This window comes from Myodes glareolus, chromosome 8, assembly GCF_982192425.1.
Source record: "Myodes glareolus chromosome 8, mMyoGla1.1, whole genome shotgun sequence".
In the NCBI taxonomy this organism is placed as follows: Eukaryota; Metazoa; Chordata; class Mammalia; order Rodentia; family Cricetidae; genus Myodes; species Myodes glareolus.
In genome coordinates this window covers 28,344,648-28,353,793 of record NC_142033.1, presented here as the reverse complement: position 1 = coordinate 28,353,793, position 9,146 = coordinate 28,344,648, and the positions used below count along the sequence as shown (strand labels likewise).

At 34.0% G+C, this 9,146-nt stretch overlaps 1 non-coding gene across 1 annotated transcript; it reads left to right on the top strand.

Moving 5' to 3' along the window:
• Positions 1-355: 355 nt before the first annotated feature.
• LOC125408220 (U6 spliceosomal RNA) lies at positions 356-462 on the top strand. Its single transcript, XR_007234417.2, has one exon. It is a non-coding gene; the product is annotated as a U6 spliceosomal RNA (small nuclear RNA).
• Positions 463-9,146: the final 8,684 nt, after the last annotated feature.

Genomic DNA, 9,146 nt, shown 5'->3' with positions numbered 1-9,146 from the left:
TGACAACACCATGTTTGCAGTGTTTGAACCTATTAGAGAACCCTTTCGAAGTGATTAATATATGAGAAACTAAAGGAAGTTGACTGCGATTAAAATATATCAAGTATGAGGGGATGGTTCAGCTAGGGAAATGTCAATTACATACACACGAAAGACCTGCCTGAGTAGTGATACTAAGGATTTTTAAAAATATTTGGGTGAAAAAATATCTTTATTTCGTAAAGATACAGGCAGAAAGAAGGTAGGGAGTTAGATGGGTAGTTTGGGGAAGATTTGGGAGGAGGTAGGGGACAGGAACCGTAATCAGAATATATTGCTGGAAAGATATTATTATTTTTTTAATAAAGAATATATAGTGCTTGCTTTGGCAGCACCCATACTAAAATTGGAATGATACAGAGAAGATTAGCATGGCCCCTGAGCAAGGTTGACACACAAATTCGTGAAGCGTTCCATATTTTTTTCCTTTGTGTTGGCTAAGGCTCAGTAATAAGTGGTTCCCTTTACCATTTTTTCTTGAGCTACCTTGGGTCCAAAGAGGAATAAAGCCTTACAGGATGGGCTCTTCCTCACAACATGAACAAAGGTATTACTAGGGAAAGCATGACTGCTGCAGCATACTAAAACAGATGTGACCCTGTTATAGGACTCAGATAGAGATTCTCATTTGATGACTATAATGAGGATTTCTTGGACCAAGTATCAGAACCAGGACTGAAGCGATAATCAACCAGACCACACCATGACCATACCTTCTTCATTGCACACATCTCCTGTGCCCCTCGATTCTTTCCGTACTTATAAAATAAAATCCTTGTTTGTACCTGAAAAAAAAGAATGAATACACACACACACACACACACACACACACACACATATGTATATTACAGTGATACTCGTGTACAATTCCAGTGATAGGAGGATGATTGACATACAGATCCCTGGAGGTCCTTAGCCAGCCAAAATACCAGAGCTTGCAAACTACAAAATCAGTGACAGATCTTTTCTAAAAATAATGTTAAATAAAATAAATAGTAAGATTGAGAGAGAATACATAAGACACAGTATCCAACTCTGGTATCCATACCTGTTCACAAATGGAAACATACATACCCGCATACAAGCACATAGAAAAAATGTCCTGGTAGTATCCATAATATGCAAAAGAAAGGAATAGCCCAAGCACAAAGATATGTATGTGAATAAATATTAAGACTAATCAGAAAACAATAATTTGGGGATTGAGCAAATAGCATTTTTTGGAAGATGTAAATGCCATGAAGATAACAACAACATATGAGATTGAAGAGACAGTCAGACAGGGTATATCCTTGAATTTCAGCAGGCTATGGAAAGAACAATGCGTTTTGTCTATCTTCTCTTATGAGTAAGTAGAAACTTCCTTGTCTGTTTACTCACAGAAAACGGTCTTCTACCTTTTCATTCTCCTAAACCTATGGTGAACTTTATTATTATTTCTAGTATTAAATATTTTCACATTGAACTAATAAAATCATAAGTATCATTTGATATGTGCCCAGCTTAATTCAATTAACATAAGATATTCTTTCTGCACCTAAGTTGCCAAAATTAAGATTTTTCATTTTTGTCATATGTACATAAAGATGTCAGTGTGGTGATGCTGATGAGTCAGTACAATGCTTTCTTGACAAATGGAGACATACAGACTCCTGGAGTTCATTGACCAAGCAAATCTATGTGAGCTGTTGAAATCTATGATCAGTGAAAGATATGATACTATGTATGGAAAAGTGGGGAAATGTTAAATCACATAACAGTTAATTTTTAATTTTTGAGATATGTTTATGATCCTCATTGAATGTAATAATTCATATTCTAAAGCAGCCATTCATTTGCTCATAGTATCTTGTTTTTAAGTTTTTATGGTCTTGAAGTATGAGTACATGGCTGTGTAAAACTAGTGAAAGTGATGTACCCATGAGATTCATACTTGTATTCTTGTATTTCTGAAATAGCATTTTTTTTGTTGGGGTAAGGAGATATTAAGATTTTTTGGTTTTTTATGGTTTCACTATTTAATATATTTGCTTGTATAGAAAAAATAGCTATTATATGTCTATGTCTAGTGTTGCTTTGAATTCTAAGCACAGGTAAATGTACTAGGAAATACTTAAGGGGTCGAACACATACCCTTCATAAAAGAGATCTTTGGTTCAGTTAGAGTGCTTGGAAAGACTCTTAAAAACGAATTGTGATTCTTCAAAATTTCTTTAAAAGGAAGTGTATATTTCAATGCTATTAATTCAGCTGCAGAAAACAGCTCAAAACATTTTGTGGACATTCAGTTTCTTTCAGTTTCTTTGTCCATTGGAGCTTCCTTTGCCCAAGATAACACAGTTCAAATTACTGTAGAAATAACAAGTGACATATCTTGTTCAGTTTGTCAAAACTATCACTTTCTTAGTTGTCTTCATTTCACAGTTAAACAAAACCAGTATTAATACCTATGCAAATGGGAGCAGCTCGAATCTTGTGCAGTCGGATCTCTTTCTTCACCAGCATTTGTTACAGGCATTGGCATTAGAAATCTCTTTTGACTAACATCTTACAAAACACATGTACTCTTTACTGGAAACAAAAACTGACAGTTGTTGCCCCTGACTATGCAATTTAAGGACCCTCAATCTCTCCTTTATGGTTGCCTTCTCCAGTGATTAACAGTTTCACGGAAGTTCTTCTGATTAATTATATATATATATTATATATATAATTAATCAGATTAATATATATATATAATATAGATATATAGATATATCTTTCAGACATGGTTCTCTCAATCTCAAACTGGTGGAAGGGTGTAATAAAAGAGTAAATACATCTGTGCTGTCAGTCCTGTCTCCAGTTCACAAGAGCTATACAAATGTAATAGAGCAACACAGAAAACTTACAACCTAGAGAGCCAGAGCATCTTGGGTGTCCCGATTATTAATCTCCTTTTGTTTTCCTGAAACAGAGTCTCTCTCGTTGACCCTGTATCTAGGTTTAAAGTCAACAAGCCCCAGAGACCCTACAGTATTCTTTCACCACAGCACCGCAATGACAGTTTTGTCAGGAGCCAGACCCATTATTCTGCTTTTATGCTAGTACTGGGAACTGACTACACCAAGTACACCTACTCATTGAGATGGGAGACCAAGTCTTTTTAATAATAAGTACTGTGGATCATTTCCTAAAAGTTTTGTGAAGTGCCATTCCCCTTTAAAGAGACTGATGGGCACATCCATGTTGACTTTAGAAGCATGCAATGTGGGAGTCCCCTCTGTGTGCTGTGATTACCATTAATAAATAAAGAAATTGCCTTGGCCTGTTGATAGGACAGTACTTAAGTAGGCGGGGAAGAAGGAACTGAATGCTGGGAGACCTCGTGGTGATACACAGATTAATGGGGATGGTTAAATTAATATGTACAAGTTATCATTCATGTTGACTTTAGAAGCCTGCAACTTATATTCACTCTGTGGCAGAGAGGAAGAGAATGACTTCTTCCGACAATGAATTTCAACACAGAAAGTGTCATAATCATACAGCTGGGAAAAGGTGCTCAGAATAAAAGATTCTAAAAATGTTTTTAGGAAACTCTTCCATATAGTAATTACTAAGGCAGTCACTTTTATGGGAAATTGAGTCAGCCATAAGAAAAGAAATGGTAGCCTCTGCCTCGGGGTTCCCTTTCTGGCATCACAATGTGCACCCCACTGAGTGAAATATCAAGTCACTGAACCACATTAAAGTAATGGGTATAGTAATAGGAATTCACTGGTATAAATAAGGTTAATAACTGATGAGGAGGTACTTTATTCCACATTTGATTTTGGATCCTTCACATCCCTGTACTGTGAAGCTCCACAGAAATAGTGTCTGTTCATGGAGAGCTAATGGCTCCCGTCATGAAGCTAATACACTGTGCTTCAGTAATCTTGGAACTCATTTCTGGAGTCACACTAATCTGACTTTCTTCCTCTATGTTTTGTTTTCCTCCCTGAATGGTTTTCTTATCCCTGAAGTTTTCCAGCTGAGTGTAAAACATTTCAGCTGCTTCATATGCTGTTTCTAATCAGGGGTAACACTTTTGTTTTCAGACACTTTTTTTGAATTTAAATTTTTAATGTACAGAGAAGCAACTTGTGAAGGAAACAGTGTTTTGAAAATCTTGCAGCTCTGTGCTAGGACCAATGCCTTCCGATCCTGTCTCGCACCATTGCATACTGCTCAGGATCTCAGAGGGAAGACTTCTGTCTGTTGTTTCTTTGCTGCGTTTTAACTCTTTTGAAAGATGTTTTGAAGAGATTGAATCTAGCATCACAACCATGCAATTATACATATGTGTAGTAATCCAACTATAGACATATTTGTCTAAAACTTCACTCTAACTCCCTAGCAACAATCTATCTATCAAGTTGCTCACTCTCAGTGTGTATTTTCAATGCTACTTCATCTTCAAAATCTTGTGGTGCCCAATGCAATAGTCATGAGTTCATTTCTACATCTTCATCCAATGTCCTCTTGGATCCTCCACAGTGTGACTTCCCTGCCACCTGTTGTCTGGCTTTTACTTGACAATTCACTTGACACTTAGAATATTTTTAGTTGCATAAATTATTATATGTAATAGACCACTGAGATGATTGGTCTCTGACTGAGAGATAAATAATAAATTTGAGGGTAGCCTAACTAACATGCAACAGAAGAACTCATGCTAAAGCATAATTCAGAAGCTATCCATTTTTTTGCATGGGGAGTCTTCTTTTACAAGCAAGTATATGGAAAAAGAAAAAAATGGTTGTTTGATGATCAATAACTAGAATTTTAAAACAATTATTTTCAGAATGTTCAGAAAAAAATTAAGTATTCATGGTGTTTCTCAAGTAAGAGTGACAGCCTAAGACAATTTATAATAGCAAGTACAAGGGCAAATACAGAAATCTCATGCTATGGAAACAGAAATTAAGGGAAATTTGGTTTTGTAGCTGTAAATAACTTAGAAGGAACTTATTATAAGCAAAAATTGCATATGCATTGCAGTTTGAACAAAAGCACTGAGGCAAATAATGAGGAACCAAAAGCAGTCAACTTCTTACATGACTACTACCTTCCAACAAATAATGTCAATTTATAATACTGGGGATTTAGAACAGGAGAACTCTGCAGTTTGGAGAGACATAGTTTAAATACGGTGTTAACCACGTGGAAAATCAAGCAATTTGTGATGAGTATGTTTTATTCAACTTAGCACAAGCTAGGGTAATTTGTGAAGAAAGACCAGCTGAAGAGAACTCCAGCTGATAGATCAATGATCTGTAGATAACTTTGTCGGCATTGTCCTTAATTAGTGATTGCTATGGAAGAGTCCAGCTCACAGTGGACAGTGCCAGTCCTGGGAGTTCTTCTCAAGTATCTTCTGATTGGGAAATCTAGAGAGAGCAAACCTCTAAGCAGCACTCTTCAGTGGTCTCTTCTTCAGTTCCTGACTCCAGGTTCCTGCTTTGATCCTCTGCTTTGAATTTCTCTGAACATGGAGGGTAACATTTAAGTGAAATAAACCCTTCCTTCCCCAAACTGCTTTTTGTCCTGGCCTTTATCACAGCAATGGAACCCCAACTAGGGCATACTATCTTGCAACTTCAGTGTGGGACAAAAAGAGGACATTCCTAGACAAATGCTGTGGTTTATTTTAAGATCATTCTTAAAATTAAAACTATAATCCTTACATTAACCCAACAGGATGAATTAAAAAACATATAGTGTGATTTACATTCACATTATTTACAACCTACACCCCTATCACTGTTTAGCATTTGAATAAGAACAGCAAATTTCTGAGGGATTAGGACATTCCTCTGTAATTCATTTATCTGGTAAATTCTTTAAGTATGGAGACAAGTTTGGGAAAAAGTAAACTGATTTACCAAACTTCTTACAGCAGAAATGTCAAATGTGAACTGTAGCTTCAGTCAATACTTAATGACTCATCATTTGTGACATGGTTTTAGAGTTTATAATGTGACTTTATATTTAATATTACTAATATTGCCATGTAGTTAGAATTTTATTGCATACAATTATACTCTTTTGAATTATTACACTTATATTCTACTGTTTATAATGTTTTATGTTAGTAATATTGTTTATAAAAGATATAGTAACAAATCAATATTTCACAATGGATACTACATACTTTGCAGTGTTACTGACACTATTCCATAAAAAACAATAGCAGAATTCAAACTCATTTTATTTGGTCATTAGATGGCAGTGGAGAAGAGGACAGACAACTTCCTGTTTGTTATCCATCAAATCTGAAGACTGAGTGTTGACAAGTAAGTTGCTTTCATTCATAATTCCAAAAATATGAAGTTATTCTGAAAGGTACATTTGTTATTTCGGAAAGGCTGAAGATAAAATATTTGTAAAGCACAAACCTCAGAGCTGTGCTTGTAAGCTTTTCACACACGTTATTTTTTTCTTTTTTTTTAATGAATTTTGGCAATTGTCACATTTTTAATTTTATTACCTGCCGTCCATCCTTCCATTCTTCTTTCTTTCCTTCTTCTCTCCTTCGTTTCCCCTGTTCTCTTAACTTGGCTCTTCTATATTTTGTTTTGTTTCTTTCTCTTTTCACCTTTAAAACTACTATAGGAAAGTTCCTTAGTGACTTTAGAAACATGTGTAAAGAATCTAAATGTCAGTTTTGGAAAAAAAAAAAGCTTTACTAAAAGTCATCTGCTAGACTTCAAGAAGAAAATAATTTTACTGTTTAAAATAGTGCCTCAAAATGCAAGAGATTATTTCAATAACACAGCACATATTTTAGTATGTAAACCAGAGGGTTTTCTTTCTCTAGTTTTTGTCTTGTTTACTTATTGATTTCAATAATCTAAGTCAGGAAGTGACATTTAAAATATCCAAGAACCTTGAATTTCATGACCTACAAAGTAGATTTATAGAGTTAACTTATAGCTCTTTGCAATATATTTCCATTTCCATTTTTCAAATTACTTATTTGCATGTCTAAAATAAAACTTATTAAAAGGAAAATTTTAGCTTATGCTCTGTGAGACTTTCTCTAAAATAAAATCCTCCTCTGGTATTGAGCTATTGTATTTGATTGTTGGTATTTCAAAGCTATGATCAAATACATTTCTAATAAGGAAAATAACTGATTTAATAACCTAAGAAAATTTTCTTTTTTAGTGAGAGTGTTTTAATTAAAGATTAATAAGTGTTTGTCAATATGACTTATTGTAATTTTGCGAGAATATTTAACTATTTTGTACCTTTATGTTTCATAAGATACCAAACTAAATGACTATGTCTTTATATAGACGCCATAAATCTTCAAACCATTGTATATGTCTACCATGGTTTAAAAAGACAACCTCCTTATCTTAAGACTTACTTTCAAGGGTTCACCGGTTTAATCCCCAAATACTCTTTGAAGTGGAGTAGTAGTAGACTGTCTGGTCAGTCTTCACCTTGGTAGCAATTCCTAGTGAATCGTCTGTGATACAGCCATAGAGGACCATGAAAATGTCACAATTTGATGGAAACTTAAGCAATACTCTGAGCCCAATGCCTATTGAAAACCTGAACAGATTCTAAAATCTGGAGAAAAGAAGAGATGAGTTACACAAACTTTAAAACATATGAAGAATAAGTAGTTCACTCTCATTGCTTCTACTGAAATTGAACCTTCAAGGAACATTTCTTTTTGTTTTATTTTGGCTTTTTTTGGTTTGGGTGTGAATATTTAAGAGAGTCACCTAACACTTTTGAAAAATGTATGATGAATTTGAGAGTTAGACCCTGACTCTTAGGAAATATAGAATATCATGTCATGGTTTATACTTTTGGGAATAAGGATACACTGATGAGGAACAGTAAAGCCCAAATGACCAGGCACTGAATGAACAGAAGCAAAAGGCAGGATTTGGATTGTTGTGAAGGAATAACATCCCAGAAAAATCTGATGGGATAATATACAGAGGTTGTTGGGTGATCAAACAGGAGATAATTTAGTTCTATGGTGGTTTTACAACAGACAATTGACAATGCAAAGGTATTTAACTTTAAATTTCAACCTAGTTGATTTGTGCTGAGAACAAAGAAAATAGAATATACTGAACTGTCAAAAACTCATTTAAGGCTTGCTTTTATGTCTCTTTTTCCTCTGACTTTTACATAGAAGATCATGGAATTCAATGAATATATGTATATCAATGTGAAATTATTTTAAACATGTTAAAATTTTCTTGTGCTATTTTGTCATAAGATTAATGTATAATTAATAAATATAGACTGACTTAATTTGGACTGGATAATGGTTGCTTCCTTTGTGACTCAATGGTAGCACAAAGCAAACATTCGTGAAATCAGGTATGAATTGAATCCTGAAGCACCATTTCTTTATCTCTTTTCAATTTTCGAAACTATATGTGTCTGAAAAGTAAAGATAATCACACCAGCGCATCCTCATAGCCCCCTCAAAAAGATGAAGGAAAAATGACAAGAATAAAATAGAAAAGAGAGAGGAGGGAAATGTGCCATGAAGACAAACCACATGTTCCTCGTACAAACAAGTAAAAATATAGCATATTTTAGATTGCAAAACACAAGTATTTGAAATTAAAGTTTTCTTGATGTGGAAAATAATGAAACCAGGAAATGTACTTAGCTGTGTCAGGTTTCTTCAAATGGGAAACTTCAGATAAAGAAATTGAGAAAGAAATTTGTTCTTGTACCAAACATAAAGTAATTGTATTTCTATTTTAAGGCATCAGAATTCCACATTTGCCAAAAATGGAAAATACAGATAGTTGTAACAGAAGACAGTATACTATGATCCTATACACTTCAGTTTCTATTTCTATTTCTATCATTAATCAATTTGTTATCATTTCTTAATTTTAAAGGTGAGGAAACTAAATCAGGAATAAATCAAATAACATGTACAGATCAAATTTCAATTTATTTGCCTTTATGTTATATATTTAAGACATTGTTACTCTCAATTTATATATTTTATTTCTAAATTATCAGTATTCATTGGTTAAACTTACTCTGTTTCTGTGACCAACATTTCCATTACTCCAAAATATAATATTTTA